Consider the following 22,975-nt stretch of genomic DNA (forward strand, 5'->3'; position numbering starts at 1 on the left):
AAAATTTCCACCTGCATGAGTCACTTTAGGCTGGTTTTGATTGGGACAATTCCAGTACCACATACTACCCTGCCACAGGAGGCATAGTGTCATTAATTCTGATAATTTTATGTTGTTTCTGCTGAAATAAGGAGGATGGCTGGAGAGGGAGATCAAATGGTGAGTGAGATGAGTATGTGTGTGTGTGTGGTGGGAGAGGATCATGACCCCTCCCCCCAAAGATGTCCATATCATCATTCCTGGAATCTGCCCCTGTGTTGCAATGCATCGCAGTTGGGGGGATGGTTCTAGGTTGCAGATGGAATGAGAGTTGCTATTCAGTTGACTCAGTATAAGGGAATTCTGGAATATCTTGGTTGGCTCACTATAACCACCAGCGTCCTTAAGAGGGGAAGAGGGAAGTAGCAGAAGTGGTCAGCAGGATGCCACCTAGAAGGACTTGACTCTGTCTTCCTGGTTCAGAACGCGAAGGAATTGGTAATTGAACCAAGGCATGCTGGAATCTTCTACATGCTAGAAAGCCAAGGAAATAGGTCCTCCCCTCAGGGCCTCCTGTTGGAAATGCTGCCCTGGAGATACCTTGGTTTTTGCTCAGTGTTCCTGCTGTGGGATTTCCATACTATGTCCCAAATGAATATCCTTGTGATTTTAAAGCACTCAGTTTGTGATATTGTACTCTGGAGCAATAGCAAAGTAATACTCCAGTGGAGGAAGTGCTCGCCATTGTTACTCAGATCAGAGGGAGCTCTGGAGAAGTGCTTAGTTCTGTGCCTGCCCTTGTTTCAGATGCAGTGGTACAGCCCTGAACAAAACTCCACCTGTGCCAGTGCCAGGGCTTCCACATGTTCATTTCCAGCTACAGATGCTCCTCATATTATGGGAGATCTGTATCTTGATAAACACCACATACATTGAAAATATCTTAAATCAGTAATGTAGTTGCACTGTAGAGTAGGTGGTGTTTACCTTCTGGGATACTTGGCTGCTTAGCACTGCGAGATATTGCTGTTCTATCAATGGCTAGGCTGAGAAATGATTCAAATTCAAAATTAGAAGTATACTTTCTACTGAATGTATATCAGTTTTGCACATGGTAAAACCACAGACTCTTAAGTTAAGCTGTTTGAAGCCTGGGACCTCTGTGTGACATTTGGCTCTGTGGGCAGAGATTACTTTTTACTCAGACACAGCCAGGGCCTCTGTTACAGTTCCTTTTTCATCTCTGATTGTATAGATTTGGGTCTTCTCCCCTTTTTTTGGTTAGTTGGGGCAATGCTGGGTCAATTTTGTTTACTTTTTCAAATAACCAGCTCTTCATTTCCTTGATCTTTTGTATTGTATGTTTTGGTTGCTATTTTGTTTATGTCTTCTCTAATTTTAATTATTTCTTTCATCCTACTAACTTGGGGTTTGGTTTGCTATTTTTTTTCTAGGTCCTTGAGAAGTAATCATGGCTCATTTATTTGGTGCCTTTCAAATTCCTTAATGTAAGCTCCAATTGTCACAAACTTCCTTCTTAATACTGCTTTTGCTGTATCCCATAAATTTAATAGTATCCTGTAGATTCCTGACAGTATTTTTTAGATTTCTGATTTCTTCTTCTTTTCTTTGATTTGACTGTTTCCTTTCCTGTTCTCTGTCTTCTAATTCCGATATTCTCTCTTCTGCTTCACCCATTCTGTTTTTAAGGCTCTCTAATGTGTTTGCCATTTGATCTATTGAGTTCTTCATTTCATTGTGTTTTTTTGTCACTATCTCAGTTTCCTGTTCTACTAGTTGTTTCATTTCATTTTGATTCCTCCTTAATATTTCATTTTCACGTGAGATTTTCTATCTTGTCCATTAAGGATTTCTGTAGTTCAAGAATTTGTTTTTGAGAACTTCTTAATGTTCTTATCAATTTTTTGAGATCTGCTTCTTGCATTTCCTCTATCTCTTCATCTTCATAATCTTGCATTGGCGTGTCTTGTTCACTTGGGGGCGTCATAGTGTCTTCCTTGCTCTTGTTACCTCGGCTTCTATGTTTGTTGTTTGGCATGTTGGAGATAATTTATGGTGTTTTTTTTTTTTTTTTTTTTTGCTGTGGTGTTTTTTTTCTTGTTATACTATGCCTCTAAGTGAGCTGTCTGCTTTGTTGGAGCCTTAGGGGCTGTGATGGGTGTGGCCAGAGAGCTATGCTTGATTCTTCAGGTTTAAGGCTGTGCAAAGAGCGTCCCAGATTGCTCACTCCCTTGCTCCTTGCTGGCTCGCTTTCTCTTTTTTTTTTTTTTTTGACTCAGTTGGGAGTGGAGTTGAGGGTAGTTGAAATCTGGCCTCTGTGAGTATTCGTTTGATCTACCCCTGGGACCACACCCAGAGTTTATGCAGCCCTCAATGTGTTCTCCAGTTTCGCTAAAGTTACTGAGTTTGGCTGCGCTTTACATATGTAAAATCGCGGTGCTTTTTGTTTTGCTTGGTGAGTGAAGGGAGAGGCCTCTGTTCCCTCCCCCCCCAATGTCTCGGGTTTCTGAGGTCTTTGTCTTACCCTCCTCCATTCCCGTGCTGGCGAGATTCTGTGGCTCTGGCTCGTCTCCCGCCGCTCGTCTCGTCTCGGTTGGTTTTCCACACGGTGGGCTCCCTGTAAGTCCTCTGTGTCACATCCACAAGATCCGGAAGCGTTTCCTCTGCAGTTTTTTTCTTGAGTCTTTTCCTGAGGCTACAGTAATTCCACTTTTATGAAACTTTATTTTCCCAAACTAAGGCGCACGTCCTCACTATCCGCCATCTTGGCTCCACCCCCCTGTATCCCATAAATTTTGACATGATGTGCTGTCATCTTCATTTGTTTCCAAAGAATTTTTTATTTCTCTTGAGATTTTTTCTGTGACCCACTATTCTTTCAGGAACATATTGTTCAGTCTCCATGAATTTGCATATGTTCTAGAGATTCTTGAATTGTTGAATTCCAGCTTCATTCCATTGTGGTCAGAGAAGATGCATGGTATAATTTCCATTTTTTTAAAATTTCCTGAGACTTGCATTGTGGCCTAGTATATGGTCTATCCTAGAGAAAGTTCCATGCACTGCTGAGATGAATGTCTATTCTGGAACTGTGGGATGAAAAGTTCTGTAGATATCAGTTAAGTCCACTTAATCCATAGTGTCTATTAGCTCTGTAGTTTCCTTGCTGATTTTCTGTCTGGTTGATCCGTCTGTTGCTAAAAGTGGGGTATTGAAGTCACCCATTATTATTGTATTGGAGTCGATGTCTCCTTTTTGATTCATTAACATTTCTTTTAAACAGCCAGGTTCCCTGAAGTTTGGTGCATATACATTTACTATAGTCACATCTTCCTGTTGAATTGATCCCTTAATAATTACATAGTACCCCTCTCTGTCTCTTTTAAACCTTTTTTTTTTGTTAAATTCTGTTTCATCTGATTTTAGAATGGATATACTGGCTCTTTTTTACTTTCTGTTAGTGTGGAATATCTTTTTCTGTCCTTTCATTTTCAATCTGTGTATATCTTTGTTGGTGAGGTGTGTTTCCTGCAGGGAGCAAATACTTGGGTCTTGTTTGTTAATCCATTCAGCCAGTCTGTATCTTTTGAGTAGAGAGTTGAGGCCACTTATATTCAAGGTTACTATTGATAAGTAATGACTCGCCCCTGACATTTTTCCATGAATATTCATGTTTTTGTTCTGGATTTCCTTTGTACCTTATTTTTTAACAATTTATTTATTATTTGAAGGTCAGAGCTACACAGAGAGAGGAGAGGCAGAGAGAGCGAAAGAGGTCTTCCATCTGTTGGTTCACTCCCCAATTGGCTGCAATGGCCGGAGCTGCGCCGATCCGAAGCCAGGAGCCAGGAGCTTCTTCCGCGTCTCTCACGTGGTTGCAGGGCCCAAATACTTGGGCCATCTTCTATTGCTTTCCCAGGCCATAGCAGAAAGCTGGATCAGAAGTGGAGCAGCCAGGCCTTGAACCGGCGTCCATATGGGATGCCAGTGCTTTAGACCAGGGTGTTAACTTGCTGCACCACAGCACTGGCCCCAAGATTTCCTTTGTACTTTCACTGGGAAATTCTCTGCCTTCAGATTTTTCATAATGATGACTATTTTTCCACGTTTCTGTGTGTTGCACATCCTGAAACATCTTCTGTAAGGTTGGATGATTGGTGACAAATTCCTTAAATTTTTGTTTGTTTTGAAAAGTCTTTATTTTACCTTCATTCATAAATGAGAACTTTACAGGGTAAAGTATTCTGGGTTGAGTTTTTTTTTCTCTTAAGACTTGGACAATTGGGGCCAGCTCTGTGGCATAGTAGGCAAAGCCTGTGGCACTGGCATTCCCTTTGGGTGCCGCTTCATGTCCTGTCTGCTCCTCTTTCCAGGCCTCTGATTTTGTTTGGAAAAGCGGTGGAAGATGGCCCAAGTGCTTGGGCCCCTGCACCCACATGGGAAACCTGAAAGAACCTCCTGATTCCTGTGTTTGGATAGGCTTAGCTCCAGCCATTGCAGCCATTTGTGAAGTGAACCAGTGGATAGAAGATTTGTCTCTCTGTATCTCCCTCTGTCTGTGACTCTGCTTCTCAAGTAAATCAGTTTTAATAAAAGACCTTGACTAAGTCTTTCTATTATCCCCTCACCTTTAAAGTTTCTGATGAGAAGTCAGCTGTGAGTATAATGGGAGATCCTCTGAAAGTAATCTGATGTTTCTATTGTGCACATTGTAGAATCTTTTCCTTATGTTTTACTGTGGAGAGATTGACTATAATGTGTTAAGGTGAAGATCTTTTCTGGTCATGTCTATTAGGAGTACTATGTGCTTCCTGTATTTGGACATCTCTTTATTTTTCCCAATTGGGGGAGTTTTCTGTAATTATTTAAATAGTCCTTCTTATCCATTTTCTCTTTCCACACTTTCAGGAACTTCTAAGACCCATATATTGGGTCGTTTTGATAGTATACCATAAATCTCCAACACTGTTTTTAATTTTTTCTAATTTCTTCTTTTTTTTTTGAATTGACTGAAGAATTTCCAAAGATTTTTCTTCTGTCTCGGATATTCTTTATTCTGCCTCTTCAAGTCTGTTGTTAAGGCTTTCCACCACATTTTTTTATTTGATCTATTGATCTATCCATTTTGAGTGTTTTAGTTTGATTTTTCTTTGAAACCTGAATTTCATAGAAAAATTTTTCATTCATTTCATGTATGGTTTTCTTTAATTCTTGGATTTACTTCTGATTGATTCTGAATTGTCCTATGATTAACTTTTTGAATTGCATTTCAGGAATTTCATCCATCTCTTCAACTTCACATTCTAATATTGAAGTGTTATTTTGTTCCCTTTCGGGCATCATGTTGTCTTCCTTAATGTTGTTTCTTGAGTGTCTGCATTTTTTTGACATTTGTGGAGTTATTTGTTGATTTTTTTCTCTGATGGCTTTTATCTTTGATCTCCTCCTCTGTGGCTTAGTGGAATGTCTGCTCTTTCAGTGAATACTCAGAGGTGCATCCTGGTTGCGGTAAGGGAGCTCTTCGTTAGTGCTCCATGGTGGGGCAAGTATGGAGGGTGATACAGAAGTTGGGCATGGTAGATCTCCTCTTGTTAACAGAAGAGGTGGTATGTTCACCTCTTTTGGTTTGACCATACCCTCATCTCCTCTCTTCTACGATAATTAGTGCTGAGTGTTAGTCTATGGTGGGTGTAGTACTCATCTGTGCTTCCACATGGATTGTACCAAGGAACTGTGCAGTCCTCAGTGTGAGCCCAGATCTCATTCCATTGACCCACCCCAGGCAATCAGGGAGCTGTGGGGATATTTAGCGGGTCACAGTGATTGCCCTGTGCCCTCTCACACAGTCACAGTGTTTTCACATTCTCAGCACCCAGGGCTCCTATGCTCAAAGAGTGCAAGAAGATCCACTCCACCCCACTAACCTGTCCCATCCACAGAGTGACTGAGGGGTTCCCAGAGCTGCTGGCCATGTGTGTTCCACCAAGGTGGTTTGAGACTGATCCTTCCAGCTGGACTCAAAGTAGGGAACACAGATTTTATCCTATGGTAAAATCCCTGGATCACACGCATGCACAATGCCCACCGGCTACAGCCCCACTCGCTTCACAATTGTGCTGGGCATGTACAAGAGTCCTCACTGACAAGATGGAAACAGTTCTCACCACTTCCAATGAAATTACTATGGTTGCCCCTGGCAACAGGATAGAGACTCTCCCTACTAGTTGCTGGGTTTATAAACAAGAGCTGCAGCAGTTGCTACCTGCTTATGTCCAAAATGCCACCAGCCCTCCCACAGCTGTCTGCAGGGCAGTGCTGTGGAGGAGGGGACGGAGAGAGAGAGAGAGAGAGAGAGAGAGAGAGAGAGAGAGAGAGATGTGCTGCTTTTTTATTCCCTCTGGGTGAGCAGTCACCCTGTTATCCTCAGGGTTCTGGGCCAGACTCAAAGACAGTGTAGTCTACTAGGCTCTCCCTCCAACTGTTTCAAGAGTTGTGTGGGCCTATGCAGTCTGACCTCACCATCTTTGCCAGAGCAGGTACTTTTCAGGATTTGGGCTGCTGAGTCCTTTGTTGTGTCTGCTCGTTGCTGTACTTCTGCACCTTCCACACAGGTCCAGGCCTTTTCCACTGCTTCTAGTGGACCTCTCACTGCAGTTTTCCAAGCAACTTTCCCCTGAGCATGCACTTTCTCCACTTTTTTCTACTATCTTCACTTAGCCTAGAGCAGAATGTCCCATCACTGCTCTGTCATATTGGAACCTCCCTTCTGCCTCTTAAAAGGCAGATCCACTACTTCCTGATCCTGGGTTCCACCAGTTCCGATGGGAAGTGCTCCCTTATTTTGTTCCTGTGCCCCACTGGGTTCTTTTGTGTTTCAGGGATGTGTTCCCAGGCAAGCTGGGATGGGCTAGCCACCCACAGGACAAGTTGTTCAGTGGCACCTTATGAGGTCACCAAAAGGAAGCAAAAATATCCATCTCTGAATCCTGGGAATGATCCCACAGAAATGTAACAAGAATATTGGATAGAGCCATGGGACACCAAGGATCCTAATAGGAAAACTACATTTATTTTTGCCTGCAATCCCAATGAATTTGGTATCCAGAGTATGGGCCCCAAATAAAACAGGGCCTTGTCTTATATACTCTGGCACAAATGACTTTAAGGTTTCTAATAATATTCAGTTATACAACATTTGATTGGCTATCTTAGAGGTACACATTACCCTCACAACCATCACACAAAGTCATACCTGCTTGCACCCAAATTCCTGCAGCTGACCTAACTCCATCACTTCAGTTGACCTAATTGCAATTGCAGTATTTCTCAGAAAGCTCTGTCAATCCTCTGTTCCAAGAAATCCCCCACTTAAAAGCCTCCACCATTTTTGCCTTCAGTCAGTTTTTTCTTCCTCAACAGGAGGGGTCCCTGCTACACACTGATACAAAAATTCCTAACTTATCATACCCCAAGTCACTTCACAAGATCATTTCGGGTTATACATTGTGGCACAGTGGGTTAAAGCACCATTTCGGAAGCTGGCATCCCTTACCAGTGCCTGTTTCAAGTTCTAGTTACTCTGTGTTTCCCATCTAGTTTCTTCTGAATATTCTTGGAAATTCATAGATGATGGCCCAAGTGCTTTATTTCCATTCACCCATGTGGGAGACCCAGATGGATTTCTGAGATCCTGGCTTCAGTGACTTAGCTGGGGCTGTTGTGAGCATTTGGGGAATGAAGAACAGATGAATGATCTCTCTATCCCATATATATATATATATATATATATATATATATATAATATATTCTGTTACATTGTCACTGTGGCTTTAAAATACATAAGTAAATCTATTAAAAGTATCATTCACCATGAGTGATTTAACCCAGTGATGAATGTATGGGTAACATATGCAAATAAATAAATGTAATATATCACATCAACAGAATGAAATTTAAAAATCATCTGATATAGAAAAGGCATTCAATAGTCTTCATCAGTAACATTCATCAATGACATTTATAATAAGAAGGAAACAGTTGACAAAATTAGATATAGAGGGGAAGCACCTCAACATAATAATGACTATAAATGATAAACATACAGTCAATATTCTGCTGACTGAAGAAAAGCTGTTATCATTTTCTGTAAGATTTGAACAAAACAGGGATGTCCATTCTCTCTGCTCTTATTCCATATGGCACTGGAAGTTTCATCCAGAGCCAATAGTCTAAGGCAGGAAATAATAGGCAGACAAATTAGAAAGGAGGAAATCAAATTATCTTTGTTTGTAGATTACATGACTGCATACATAAAGAAACCAAAAGGCTCCATGAAGGGACTGTAAAAACTGACATAAAGTTGCAGAAAGCAAACACAATACACATAATTCAGTAGCATTTTTGTTGCAATCACAGGTACTTTAATTTTTAAAAACAAATCATATATTTAAAAATAAACAGATTGCAGGATTCTACTCTAAAGTTGATACAAGTAAAATAAAAGATTTACAGTTCTGTCTTAGATAATCTCAATGTCTACATACACTTCAAAGTCAGTGATTTTGTAGGTAAAGATACTACTAAACTGAGTTGTGTAACCTTTTCAGGTAAAGTAGTTTAACAGTAGAATATACTACTTTACCTTTACTTTAGTTTTATTTTCAAAAACAACATTACACAGCACACTTTTTCACAACAAAATTGAAGCACACAAGTCTGTGTTTCCTGGACTCCTTAAATTGTCAATATAATGCCCCCTGCTAACCAGGAAAACAAAGGTATGTAATTCCTTAGGATTAGAGGTCATCAAGTTACACTGTCTAGGGGAAACAAGAAAACCAGAGCAAGTATCTATTATCTTTGTATTTGGACCCAACTTTGCCACATAAAGTAAAGCCACGACTAAGATAAAATGTCTAGTTCCTGAAAACAGTCATTTACATAGAGAAACCCACCCAATGTAGACATACCAGCATTAACATTTGTGGGAACAAGTTTACTTTATGTGAGCTATTAGGGGTAAGAAAGTACCCTTCCCCTCTGCCAAAATGTAGAGCTATAACATTACTGCATCTTTGCTCCCTTGCTGAGTGATCAGAAGGCAGGTGCAACTTATGTTACAAATAAATCATCAAGTTAAAGGGCGTAGAACAGCGTAGAATAGCGGCACACTCCCAACATATCTGTCACATATGCCCAACATTAAGGAAAAAGTCAGTGTGGGGTCTCCTCCAGCTAACTAGTGTTGTGAGTGGCTGCAAAGGAGGAGGCCCCACCAGGCCACAACAGCTGGGGGTCAAGGCCGGGGAGGTGGAGGGATGGCTGGTCCGCGACCAACAATTGGCAACAAGAAGATGTTGTGCTGGCTAGTGGTGGTTCCAGACACCAGGGAATCGTGCACCTTGAGGCAGTGCCAAGTTCTGCCCTCCACACAGCCCCAGGAGAGCCAAGTGTGGGTCCATAGAGCAAGGAGAGGGCTCAGCTAGAGGCAACACGTACCATGCAGTAGTATAAACATAAGAACTTATTCTGATAGAAATCACAATAGCAGTCTCACTCTCCATGGCTACACACACACACACACACACATTTACCCAAGAATATGAAGACCTCTACAAATAAAATTACAAACTGTTGATGAAAGCAATTTAAGAAGAAAGCAGTGAAAAGACTTAACATACAGACAGATTAGTAAAATTAATAATGTTAATATGTCCCCAAGTTGACTTACAGATTCAGTGCAATCTCCATAAAAATATCAATAGCATCCTTCACAGAGAAAGGAAAACAATTCTCGTTTTCATATGGAAGCACAAAAGATACCAGTTAATAAAAACTTGAGGGAAAAAAAAACCTGCAGGGATCACAATATCTGATTTCAAGACATAGTACAGCAGCTACAGCAACCAGAACACCATGGAATTGTGAAATGAAAACAAAAAATGGTACCCGTGATAGGGAAAGTCTGTCTCTAAATAGGGAGGTGGGAATGAGTACATGTTCCACTGGAGTCTGGAAGTAACAACAACAACAACAAGAAATCTAAAGTGAACACTGAAATGACAAGCGCTGAAAAGACAGGTGCCATACCTTTGATGAAATACACAGTGAGGGATGGGAGGTAAGATCACTCTACCCATCACAAGGAGAAACAGGGGAGAGAAGATGAAAAGGAGGAAGCAAACTTGACCAAATGACAACAGGAAGTGAGTGCAGCTTAAAGGGGGTGGAGAGGTAGCGTGTGCTTGTTTCACTTGCCCTGAAGCTGTTCTGGGGGTCAGAAATTCTACAAAGTAAACTCTGGGGTAAACAAAGATATGATGCACCCTCCATTCGAATCTAGTTTAAAATGCAGACAAGGGTCACCAGTGTCTAGAAAAACAGAAGTTGTCAAAAGTGACACAAGAGGCCAGCGCCATGGCTCAATAGGCTAATCCTCCACCTTGCGGTGCCGGCACCCTGGGTTCTAGTCCTGGTCGGGGCGCCAGATTCTGTTCCGGTTGCTCCTCTTCCAGGCCAGCTCTCTGCTGTGGCCTGGGAGTGCAGTGGAGGATGGCCCAAGTGCTTGGGCCCTGCACCCGCATGGGAAACCAGGAGAAGCACCTGGCTCCTGGCTTCGGATCAGCGCAGTGCACCAGCTGCAGCGCGCCTACCGCGGCGGCCATTGGAGGGTGAACCAATGGCAAAGGAAGACCTTTCTCTCTGTCTCTCTCTCACTGTCCACTTTGCCTGTCAAAAAAAAAAGTGACACAAGAGTATCCAAAACAAATCACTGCATAACCATTGCAGAGAGATATCAGTCAAAATGCCTTCCACAAAAATCAGGCTTCTATACCAGATTCTGTCAAATATCCTAGAAATGCATAACATCAATTTGACACAAGCTGTTGCAGAAAGTTGAGATTTAGAAAACTACTCAACTCATTTTCTGAGATTTGAATCATTTGTACATCAAATCCAGAAAAGGAAAATTTGAGAGAAAAATGGGGTGAAGCACACACTGATGCCATAGTAGCCAAAATCAGAAACAGCACATTAATACAGTGACTCTTACACAATATGAAAAGGAAAGTCCACAATTTACTATGACTGAATTGGGTTCATCTCAGGAGTATGCACTGGGTGGAACTTAAGGAAATATATACAACACCACACTAGAAGTGAAACATACAATCCTCATACTGAGAAAAGCTAACTAATAGGTTTGACTTGGATGCACTGGTCCAATTGCTGACAAAAAGTTGGGGTGATGACACGATAATGTCTGCACTTGCCTATGGACTTGGTACATGCCTACTGCTACAGATCCAGTACCACAATGCTGATACCTTTACATCACTCCCACAATTTACTTCTTACCATATGGTAGCTAACCCCTTCTCTCATGCCCAAAACCTAACAACTAGAGATCCACCTTTTGCTCGATAGTTTTCCCTTTCCAGCTTGTCATAAATGGAATCAGAGTTTGTAGCATTTTGCACGTGGCTTCCTTTCCTGACAGAGACACAGATGGAACTTCTGAAGGGGTAATGCACTGTCTCCTGGCTGGGGTAGTCGTTACCAGACTTGAACACATTGTAATTACTCTCTGAATTGTAGGCTCTTGTTTTATGCACTTGTATATATAAATTGTATACAATGGATACAGTTTATGTTTAGCCTCATCTAATTAAATTTTATATCTCCATAAGGCATATTTATTAATGAACAGTTGCTAATCCTTTAAAGAAAATGGGTAATGAATGTTGGAACGTCAGGTGACATCTGATAGGATGTCTGCTACACTTCGCACCTCACCCTAAGTGGTGGTCACTAGACTTCAGTGCTGTGTAACTGCAAGGGAGCCAATCACACTGTGGTTATGCCAATGACAACCCTAAGATCTCAGAAGGATGTCTCCCATGGCCACACTGGCAGTCAAAATACACAGGGTCTAGCTAAGCAAACAGGGCTGTTGGCTTTGCCACTAGAGGAAATGGACAATGATGAAACATGGAAGGGAAAGAAGGTGAGCTGATGAGCATCAGGATTGATTCCATATCTTAGCTATTGTGAATTGAGCTGAAAAAACATGGGGGTACAGATCACTCTTTCATATGGTAGGTCTATATTCAGCTTTCTGAGGTATTTCCATATTGTCTTCCACACTGGATTAGGGTATCTTTTCCCCCACATCCTCACCAGCATTTTTTTTTTATTTTTGGATGATAGCTCTTTCTTTCTTTCTTTCTTTCTTTCTTTCTTTCTTTCTTTCTTTCTTTCTTTCTTTCTTTCTTTTTGACAGGCAGAGTGGACAGTGAGAGGGAGAGACATTGCCATTGGTTCACCCTCCAATGGCTGCCGTGGCTGGCATGCTGCTGCTGGCGCACCGCGCTGATCCAAAGCCAGGAGCCAGGTGCTTCTCCTGGTCTCCCATGGGGTGCAGGGCCCAAGCACTTGGGCCATCCTCCACTGCACTCCCGGGCCACAGCAGAGAGCTGGCCTGGAAGAGGGGCAACCGGGACAGAATCCGGCGCCCTGACTGGGACTAGAACCTGGTGTGCCGGTGCCGCAAGGCGGAGGATTAGCCTGTTGAGCCGCAGCGCCAGCCTGGATGATAGCTATTCTAACTAGGGTGAGGCGGAATCTCACTGTGTTGTTTTTTTGAATTTCCCTGATGGCTAGTGATCCTGAGCACCTTTTCAAGCATCTGCTGGCTATTTTTATTTCATCCTTTGAAAAATGCCTGTTTGTATCCTAAGCCCATTTCTTATTTGAATTACTTGCTTTGTAGTTGTTGAGTTTCTTGAGCTCCTTATATATTCTGGATATTATTCCTTTATCAGGCATAGAGTTGGCAAATATTTTCCCCCATTCTGTTGATTGCCTCTTTACTTCGTTGATTGTTTCCTTTGCTGTGCAGAATCTTCTTAGCTTGATGTAATCCCATTTGTCTATTTTGGCCTTTTTGCCTGTGTTTCTGGGTTCTTATCCAAGAAGTCTTTGCCTATGCCAATATATTGCGAGTTTTCCCTATGATTTGCTCTAGAACTTTGATGGTTTCAAGTCTTAGGTTTAAATCCCTTACCCATTATGAGTTGATTTCTTTAGAGAGTGTAAGATGGGGTAGTTTTTCAAACTTCAGCATGGAGAAATCCAATTTTCCCAATACCATGTGTTGAAGAGACTATTTTCCCCTGGAAATAATTTCATCTTGCTTGTCAAATATTAGTTGGTTTTATTGCCTGGGTTATTTTCTAATCTGTTCCATTGGTCCATACTATTTTTGTGCTAGTACCAAACTGTTTTAATTATAACTGTCCTGTAATATGTCTTGACACCTGGTATTGTGGTGCCTACAGCTATATTTTTGTTTGGGATTGCTTTAGCTATTCTGGATCTCTTTATGATTCCATATGAATTTTAGGGTCATTTTTCTAGATGCTTGCAATCCTTTCTTCTCTCGGAATCACAGTCATCATGACCTTAAATCTCCCATGACTTTGACTCAGATATTGTCATCTCCCCTAAACCCCCAGCTGCACAATGGGGAAACAGACTCCAATACCCGACTGGCCTTTGAAAGTGGGTGCTGAGACAGAGGCAGCTGGAAAGGAAGAGGTGCTACAAGGACTAGACACTCAATGTCCACCACCCGATTGGCTTGTGACCTCCCTGTCAGACACCATGCTTGGCAGTGCAGCCAGCATCTTGAGGGGTGGAGGCTTGAGGGGTGGCCCAAGATGGCGGTCACTGGTTGGCTGGGGGCCAACCAATGAGAGGGCTACTATGTGCCGTGGAATGCATAGACGCAGTCCTTGTGTTTGAGGAGGTTCCTATGGTAACGGCCTTTACCAGACTTTGCTGCTCCTATAGCGTGCCTTCCCCCAGCTCTTGGCCGCAGGTATCATGTCCAGGTGGACGGGCTCCCTTCTGCTGGTTCTGCCAAGACTTGAAGCATGAGCTCCAACAGTAAGGAGTGTGGCTTTAGTGATGTTATCGGCCCGAAGATCAAGGAGCCGGCCGGCCCTGGTGGCCCTAGTGCCCCATGGGCACCTGGGCTAGACTTGGATTTGGATCGTTTGGGAAGGGGTGAGGGTCAGAGTCAGGACCAGGACCAGGGAGCAGATGGAGGGGAATGCAGGCCTTCAAGCCCACAGGCCCTCACGTGGCCGTTGGAGTTGGACTCTGGCCCTGAGACTGATGTAGAAATAACCCAGACAGAAACAAGGGTGCTTTGGGGCTGCCAGGCCTGGCGTGGCACTCCCGCCCTGGACGGGGAGGGCACTGCCAGTTCTGAGCCCCAGTTCGCTGAGGTGTGTGCGGCCTTCGGGCAGCCGCTGCGTGGCCCTGGTGAAGGGGCGGTGCCCCAATTGCTGAGCATAGAAAGCGGCACCGCCCAAGCGGCTGCCATATGGGCGTGCCTCCAGGCAGACTGCACCTGTAGTGGTGCGCTGTGCTCACACAGTGTGGAGTCGCTGCAGGCTTATGCTGTTCCTCCGCACGTGAGTGCCCCGAAAGAAGGCTGGATCTGGGGCCCCAGTAAGACAAGAGGCACCACGCAGGGCTCGAGTATTAGCACCAATATCCAGCGCAGCTGTGGAGAAGGCTTTCTCCTGCTGCCTTCTGACACTGAATTCTCTGATGAGCTCAGGGACACGCATCCCATGAGTGTGAGTTTTCACCAAGAAGGAGGAGGCCAGGCCAAGGGCAGCAGATCCAAAGAAGCAGCGGAAAGTTTTGGACACTCGACTTACCATGACAGGGCTGATTACCCTCACATTTCAGACCCTCTGTTGACCTCTACTCTGCAGGGGCTCAGTTGGTCCATGGAAGGGCAGCCAGTGGGGGAGATGGGTCCCTCTTCCTGTAAGACATTGCAGAATGTGATTCCTTGCACAGGATGGGATAGGTCCAACCTCTCAGGTGTTGCTGCTGCTGCTGCACCTGCTAGTGCTTGGTGCCTGCCCCAGGCCAATCCTTGGAGGAATCCAGGTGAGAAGAAGAAATCCCTAGGGGTTGACCCAGAAGTTCTCCTGAGGACAGCCTTTGCACCATGGGGGCACAGAGAGTCAGCAGCTCCCATGGAACCAGATAGCTTTCCTCCAATCTCTGTTTCACTGCTTGAGAAACCCAGTACGTCTTCCTCACTTCCTTGGGGAGCTAAACCGTCCAGGCAGGGAGGCACTGTGAAGAAATCTGGGGCCAGGAGGAAGAGGGATGCCCAGCCCATGGCCAGAGGAGGTGGTGGCCCAAACAGAGATCCTGTTCCAAGGACCCAAGTGAGTAGGCCTTCCTCTTCCTCTCCCTCTCCCTCTCCCTCTTATTCCTCTTTGCCCCCATTTTCCCCATTCTCAATCCACATCCCTCTAGGCCACCTCTCTCCATCCCTTACCCTCTCATAGTCATTAGGAGCCCCTAGTAACTAGGATGCAAAATTGACACCCTCAGGCAAGATATAAAGGTTTAGAGAGCACTGGGTATGCGCCAGACACCGTTCTTGACAAGTTTCCTGCTTCCTACTAGAGAAGAACTGGATTGGAAGGCAGGACTACCAGTTGATTTTGAAAAGATCAGGGGACCCCTTTGCAGATTGGCTGCAGAGCCTTTATGTTTATTTCTGTCAGGCTCCTGATTCCTCTCTCCCAGCTGTCCACCAATACTGCCTGTCACAGGCTGTGCTTCTTACATAACCCTCCCCTTCTCCCTGGCTCAATTCTGCCTCCTGTTCTGTGGCTGAATGAGAAAGAGCTGATGAGATGAGCCTACAGTTCCCTTGTTAACTCATGATCTCACCTCACCATGGTGCTACACACACAACCCACACTGGCACTGACACCCTACCCAAACTCTGAGAATATTTCTGTTTTAGCTTCCAGCATATAGACCAAGGATGCCTTCTCAGTACAGTCATCATAGAGAATTCAGCAGTGGGGACCCTAATACGAGAGAACACCAAGTTGGGGCAAACTGGCTATCTTTGTCCCCAAGCCAGCGAGACATCATACCCAGAGACCCTGCACTCTCCCGTAAGTTTGGTGGGTTGAATTCAATGGAGGGGAGAGGAGTTGAGGAGAGAAACCTTTGACTCTGTCACTTTTTGTGACTCAGGCTTGTTCCCAGGTTTCCCTGCCTGCCCAGGCCAATCTCCACAGGAAACTGGGCATGAACAGGGCTGGTATTAGTCCGCATCACCCTCTGAGTGGGGTTTATGAGGTGACGGTGGTTTGTGGCAGTGCCCCAAGCTCAAAACAAGAAGTAGATGATCAGTGGAAGAGAACTTTTCCCTTTGTGTCCTGCACAGCCGTGTTGCTTCTCCTTAGATCTGGCTGTGCCTGTGGCTCTTGTAGTGTTTAACCAAGAGCCATAGCCTTAGGGAGGTACTATGGCACATTAGCTGAAACTATTCTAGCTCAGAGAGAGGTTTGGAGCCCCTGGGCAGAGTAGGGACAACTTGTTGTCAGAGGGGTTGAGACAGACTCATGTTAGTCTCTGCAAGGCCCTTTCCACCTCATTCCCAGGCTGGGAATTTCGCATTCTGTTTCAGGTGACCTGGAACCACCTGTCCATCCTTGGAGATCAGAAAGGTAGCACTTGCCAAGTGGAATAGAGGGCTGTCCTCGGGTAGTGCTCTCTGGCTCTTAGAAAGGCAGGCCCAAACAAGATGGTGGAATACATGTCCAGGTCAAACTGACGCCCATGACCCTTACTCACCATCCCACACCACAGGAGAGAGGCCACCTGCTTTCCAGTTAGGATTCCAAGCCAGTCTGGCTACTGGGCTGTGGGAGGTGTCAGATGGGGGCATGAATGGGGTGGGAGGAAGCCAATACATACTGACCATTCTGCTCTCTCTCTCTCTCTCTCGACTACTGGGCTATTGTCTTGTGCTACAGAAGGAAATAGAAGATCTATGAGAGCAACCAGGTTTGTTGAATTCTGAGCTGGGCTGAGGTTGGGACTGGAGCAGTCCATGGAGAATTTGTGCAGGTGCCATGACACAGGACAGTGGTAGGCTGCAGCTGTGGGTGGCATCATTAGGACCCACATTCTTGTGAGGAGGAAAACCAAAGAGGCCTAGCTCTGGACACTTAACTGCATTTACAGAAGTGGTGGGGAAACATTTTTATGACAAAGGCCATTTGGATATTTACAACATCACTCATGGGCCATACAAAATTATCAACTAAAAAGTGAACCTGCTATACTTTTCTTGAATTTCAAGTCCTGCCTCTGTTGCCCTGGCAGGATTGGACCAAATGATTTCACTGGCTTTATACAGCCCATGGGCAAGAGGTTCCCCAGCCATTATTTATTATCTGTCAGTGAACACAAAGGGAAATGCATTGTCTGAATTGCACCTGCATTTTGCCAAAGAGCCCCAAGGATCACATTCTTTACCATGTTTAGAAATATTGCATGTGTTAACACTTCAAGTGCTGTTTGCTGTAATTTGTGTGGTTTCTCCTGTTGTTTGATTATTTGCTTTTTAACATGTTCTGGATGGTTCTGATATGACCCAACATTTGAGAATGGTCCATTTTGTTCCTGTTTAGAAGATGTTTCCACATATAATTCAGGTGATGGGTTGGTATGCCTGTCCCAGGGCTGTTGGAATATGGATGGAGGGGTTGCAGGTGGCATGGCTAAGTGATCACTTTCCCCCTCCCTGAGGGCATAGATCCAGGCTTCCATAGGCCTATTTTATATTGCCTTGTTCTGTCTGTTTCAGTGGCGATGCGGTCCTTTACTGAGAAGTTCCAGACCCTTTCAAGTTAGTGTTATACATACCATACCCCTTGCCAGCATCCTGTTTAGGAGGGATGTGGGTAGATCCTTGTTTGGGCATGACCTTGTCCTGACTCTGCTCTGCTTCACAGGTGGAATCCAACATCTTCTACCAGAAAAGCAGCTACTACCTGTGGAATCCAGATGCTGGGACCCAGCCACTTTCTTCCAGTTTCTCTTCAGCCTGTACCCCCTCTCTACCCATGCATTTCTCTCCTTCCCTATCCCAGTTCACAGCAGTTTCAAATTAAATTACCTCTCATGTTTTGTGTTTTGCTCTCTCCGACGGGTGTGAGGTTCCTCCCTGTCAGAGAATTTTAAGAACAGTTTCCTTGCTTAATTCGTGCAACAATAAATCCATCTTTTTATTCCATTTTCTATAACCTTTATGTAGTGTTTCTAGAGTTTGGCTCATCCCATCCCCCGACCCCTCACCCCCTGCCAAGTATGATCCTATTGATGAACTCCTGATCTCCCTCTGGTGGCGCTATTCACAGGGACAGCTCGTGCAGAAGCTGTGTGTCATTCTTAGTTCCTTCTCAGCCCTCAACTTTTAAAGTTACTTACCAGAATTTTAAAAGCATAACCACCAGATGCTGGTGGTTCTCTCTCCTTACTTTCTGTGGAAGGTTGGAAAGAGGAGTCACAGTACAGCATGGGGTTGAGGAAAGGGTAGGTGCTGGACACACAGGAGAAAAGAGCAGGTTCTTCTCTGAGTTGGAGGTAGAGAAACTGATTCTGTGAACAATCCTGTGTGACCTTCACCCTGGAAACTGGAGTGGATGCTCTGCCCTCAGAGCTCCCACATGCTTTGCATTCTGGCCTTTTCTCAGTGATAAGCTCCATATTCCTCATTGCTAAGCAGTCAGTTTGTTTCTGAGACAAGTGTGAATCTTGGGTCAGAATATTCTCTCTGGTCACCATTGAATGCCATTCAAGCATAACACATTATACCAAGTTTCCTTGACATGGCATTTGTGTGTCCCAGCTCAGCCTTGCATACTACTTCTTCAGGTCCCTTGAGACTTGTCTGTGCTCTGTGTTCTGATTTCACCCTCCCTGACAGTTGTGGCTTTCATCCTTCAGTCAGAATCCAGAGCGGGGCAGGTATAAGACTCAGAGGGCTACATTCATGTTTGAGTAACATGAGTATAGCCTTTGTCATCTCCTGTTCTTGATATGTTGTGTGTTCAGTAGAAGCAACAGATGAGTGAAGATATAATCAGGGGCATCAGAATTAACACTGTGGCCAAGGACAGACTGTATATATCATGTGGTTCCATAATACTAAAATGAGGCCAAAATTTTCTTATTGCTGCCATGACTGGTGATCATGATGTGATAGCACAAGGCATGATTCAGTTGTTTGTGGTGATGCTGGTGTAAACTTGCACTGCCATTTTATAAAACTATTGTGTGTGCAAATATACAGTCCATATTACTTGATAATAAGTAGGGTTTACCTAGTTTATTTGTTATTTTGATAACAATTTGATAAATTTATTTGATAAATTTAGAGATTATTCCTTCTGATATAATAAGAAGACTTTAAATGAATGAGCAGTGTTACAGCAGCAGTGGACTCACACATCTGTTACAGCATCCCTTCATTGTGTCAAGGTGCCTTGCCCAGTGACTGGCCTATACCACCTCGGTTTGTGTAAATACATTCCACAGTGCTTGCATGCTGCAACTGCCTGAAGATGTATTACTCATGGTGAGCTGCAGTCATTAAGTGATGCACGTATGTAGAGAATTCAAGGGGTGGGATTTGTGTTTGTGAATCAAAGATGATTTTTCTTGAGTGAGAGAGAGCTGACTCAGGGAGTAAGGTAGTCAAATGAGGAGTTATAAATGTGTAAGGGGTCAAATGAGCAAAAGTTAGGGTGGAATCTCCTGTTTACAGGTGTTCAAAATCTTAACACACAGTGTAGCATCGACCACAATGGCAGGAAGTCCAGACTCACAACGGTGGAGTCCCTGGAGGAGGTTCTTCATCCAACTCTGGGTTGAATACAATGTCTCAGCAATCCCCAGTGTTTGGATGGAATGATCATGTGAATGATGGCTGTCTCAGAGTAGCAGGGATAGGCCTCATATTTGACCCAGGAAGCTTCTGGGGAGACGGCTATGGCCTGCACCAGCCAAGACCTGGGCATAATGGGTGCAGGGAAGATAGAAAGCAAGAAAGAGGAGCTGCACTTGAAATGCTGGTGCTGCTTGTCCCACCCTTTCCTTCCCTGAACCCTGTCTGTAGTCTCAATCTGTCTCCCTGCTGGGCCACCACACATGTGTTAGGAGAATCACAGGCCTCAGCGTCAACAAAGAACATGAGTGGGGACAAAACCATGCATGTAAAAGTCCTCACTTGACCAGGAGGCCTGGTCAAGTTAAACCCTTCAGCTAAGGGTTTAACACTGACCAAGAGGTCATTTCTTGGAGATAGAGTAACACAGTGGGCTAGTGTCTGGATGAAAACATTCTGTATGGACTTTTCAGATGGGGTTTCTGCCATGAGAGACATCTTAGATCAGTTCTGCTTGTGGTGAATTCTAGCACCATGCACTGCCTTGGGAGGCATAGCATCATCAATTCTTATAATTACATGAGGCCTCAGCTGGTAGGAAGAGAGGAGGGCTAGAGAGGGAGCTGAAATAGTGAGGGAGCTGCATGTGTGTGGGGGACAGAATCATGGTCCCCAAGATGTGCATGGCCTCATTCCTGGAATCTGCCACTGTGGCACAAAGCCTGGCAGTGACAGTGCTCGCCCCTATCTCAGAATCAGCCCTTGTCTATATCTATTCCCCTGCCTTATCTATGATAGTTGCTAACACCCTGCCATCAGTAAACCATTTGGCATCTGGATTTTCCAGGGGCTCATCTCGTAGGTCTGGTCTACTAGAGTACACCTGCCTACTTCACCTCCAGAGAAACAAAGGCAAGTTTGGGAATGGGCTAGGCAGGCTCCATGCCCTGTCCCTCCAACTGGTCTTTGCCCCTCCCCTTCCTGATTCAATTTTACCATGAGAATAGCAAGGGAGTGTAATTCTGTCCATTTGAACTCACAGTTTACTGTAAACAAGTTATCTATCCCACACTTCTGATAACTCTTTGTTCTATCATGAGCAAATCAGGCAGGATGAAGCATTGCAAATCACATCTTTAGATGGGTTTTGGCGCTGTAGCTTAACAGGCTAATCCTCCGCCTTGCGGCGCCGGCACACCAGGTTCTAGTCCCGGTTGGGGCGCCGGATTCTATCCCGGTTGCCCCTCTTCCAGGCCAGCTCTCTGCTATGGCCCGGGAAGGCAGTGGAGGATGGCCCAAGTCCTTGGGCCCTGCACCCGCATGGGAGACCAGGAAAAGAACCTGGCTCCTGGTTTCGGATCAGCACGATGCGCCGGCCGCAGCGGCCATTGGAGGGTGAACCAACAGCAAAGGAAGAGCTTTCTTTCTGTCTCTCCTCTCACTATCCACTCCGCCTGTCAAAAAAAAAATTAGATGGGTTTTGTCCCCTCCTTGTAACTGAATGTCAAGCTGACTTCAGCAGGTCTCCGCAATTCCTACAAACTTGATTTCCTTGTCCCATTAGTAAGCATTTCCTAGATATTTCATTCATTAGCTCTGGGTTAATGTCTAATTATCCCGTTTGCAGACAGGCAGTTTTTCGATCCAGACTCCCATTAGACACAGTCTGCACTTCGCCTGAACTTGTGTAGACAAGTTTCAGCATGTCTCTGGTATCCCCTGTCTTCCTTAAGTTCCCTATTTTGGGTCACTTCTGTCTGGTACTCCATATGTAGTACATACCCGAGAAGGGGTTTACTGGGGAGAATTTTATTCCTTGTACTGTGCTTCTTTGTAACTTCACCTGCTTAGCCACCAATCTAGATAGTAACAAGAGCTGGCACTCTCTAGTTTAAAAACACCTTTGCTAAGGCTCTCACCATGAAAGCCCATTGTGGAAATCAGGTCTATTAGATACGACACAAGCTTAAAATGCATAGGACAACATTTTTTCTTCATGTAGGGGAACAGAGTGACAGTATATTTGACCAGGCAGAGGCCCAGTCTAGCACACCACCAGTAAAGGGAATTGATCACTCCCTGTGTGTGCTATTCTGACAAATATATACCCAAGGTTACAGGCATGGAAGGCTGAGTGGACGTAATACATGCTAATCCCACCCTCACCTTCTTCCCTTCCCTGTTAGCTTCAGTGCATGTCTGGACGCCACAGGCAGTGAGAGAGTTTTGAGAGACATCTTGACCCCTGAGCTTAAAGAGAAATGCTTCGTCTTTTTCTACACCACCATTTGGCCTGGTTAATATTTCATTCATTAGCTCTGGGTTAACAGCCAAAACTGCCTCTGTCTCTCCCTAAACATTCCTCCTCCATTCTACCACTCCCTCTCTTTTAACCTAGCCACTTTGGCATCTGTTCTGCCCTGCACCAAGGGGACCACAGAGCCCTGAGATAAATTTCAGAAATTCTACACCCATATAATCTCTCTCAACCTGTGTGAAGTAATGATCAAGACTACTGGCCCTTCAAACCAGAAGACTCACTAGGTTGATTACTATTCCCAGACATATCTTCTTGTCCATAATTGCCCCTTATTCGATCACCTATCAGATTCTCCTTAGGAATTTCCAGAGGGGCACCCATCTGCTCTGATGGATGCTCTCTCCCTTTAAACCTAACATAATGGTAAACAATAACTTGCCAAACTTATTGTACAATTTGTCTTACCAGGTTTCCAATGATATAGCAATGGGTAACAGTACTTGATGAAACAGCAACGGGTAATTAATACTTGTTATAATCCCTAAGGTGGATTCTGTAATCTCTAGTTTATTGTCACTGATTTATAATTAGAGTTTTATAAAAGGAGTAGAATCCCATATGAATGCAATTTTGACCTTAATTCAGATACAGTATAATACCACTATTTTTACTCATCTAGGATTACTAAATGTAAATTGGGTAAAAGCAGATGAGATGAATGTGTCTAAATGTAAACACTGGTACTCTTAACACCTTATATTCTCTTTTTTAAAGATTTTATTTATTTATTTATTTGACAGGCAAAGTTACAAACAGAGAGAGGGAGAGACAGAGAGAAAGGTCCTCCCTCCATTGGTTCACTCCCCAAATGGCCCCAATGGCCAGAGCTGCGCCGATCTGAAGCCAGGAGCCAGGTGCTTCCT

The 22,975-nt window shown here is 44.3% G+C and overlaps 1 long non-coding RNA gene across 1 annotated transcript; it reads left to right on the plus strand.

Moving 5' to 3' along the window:
- The first annotated feature begins 80 nt into the window (after window positions 1–80).
- On the plus strand, window positions 81–18,107 carry LOC133753807 (uncharacterized). The gene is made up of 5 exons (XR_009865086.1): window positions 81–159; window positions 15,851–16,007; window positions 16,875–16,905; window positions 17,711–17,752; window positions 17,859–18,107. It is a non-coding gene; the product is annotated as an uncharacterized LOC133753807 (long non-coding RNA).
- Window positions 18,108–22,975: the final 4,868 nt, after the last annotated feature.

Source organism: Lepus europaeus, chromosome X, assembly GCF_033115175.1.
Source record: "Lepus europaeus isolate LE1 chromosome X, mLepTim1.pri, whole genome shotgun sequence".
Lineage (NCBI taxonomy): Eukaryota > Metazoa > Chordata > Mammalia > Lagomorpha > Leporidae > Lepus > Lepus europaeus.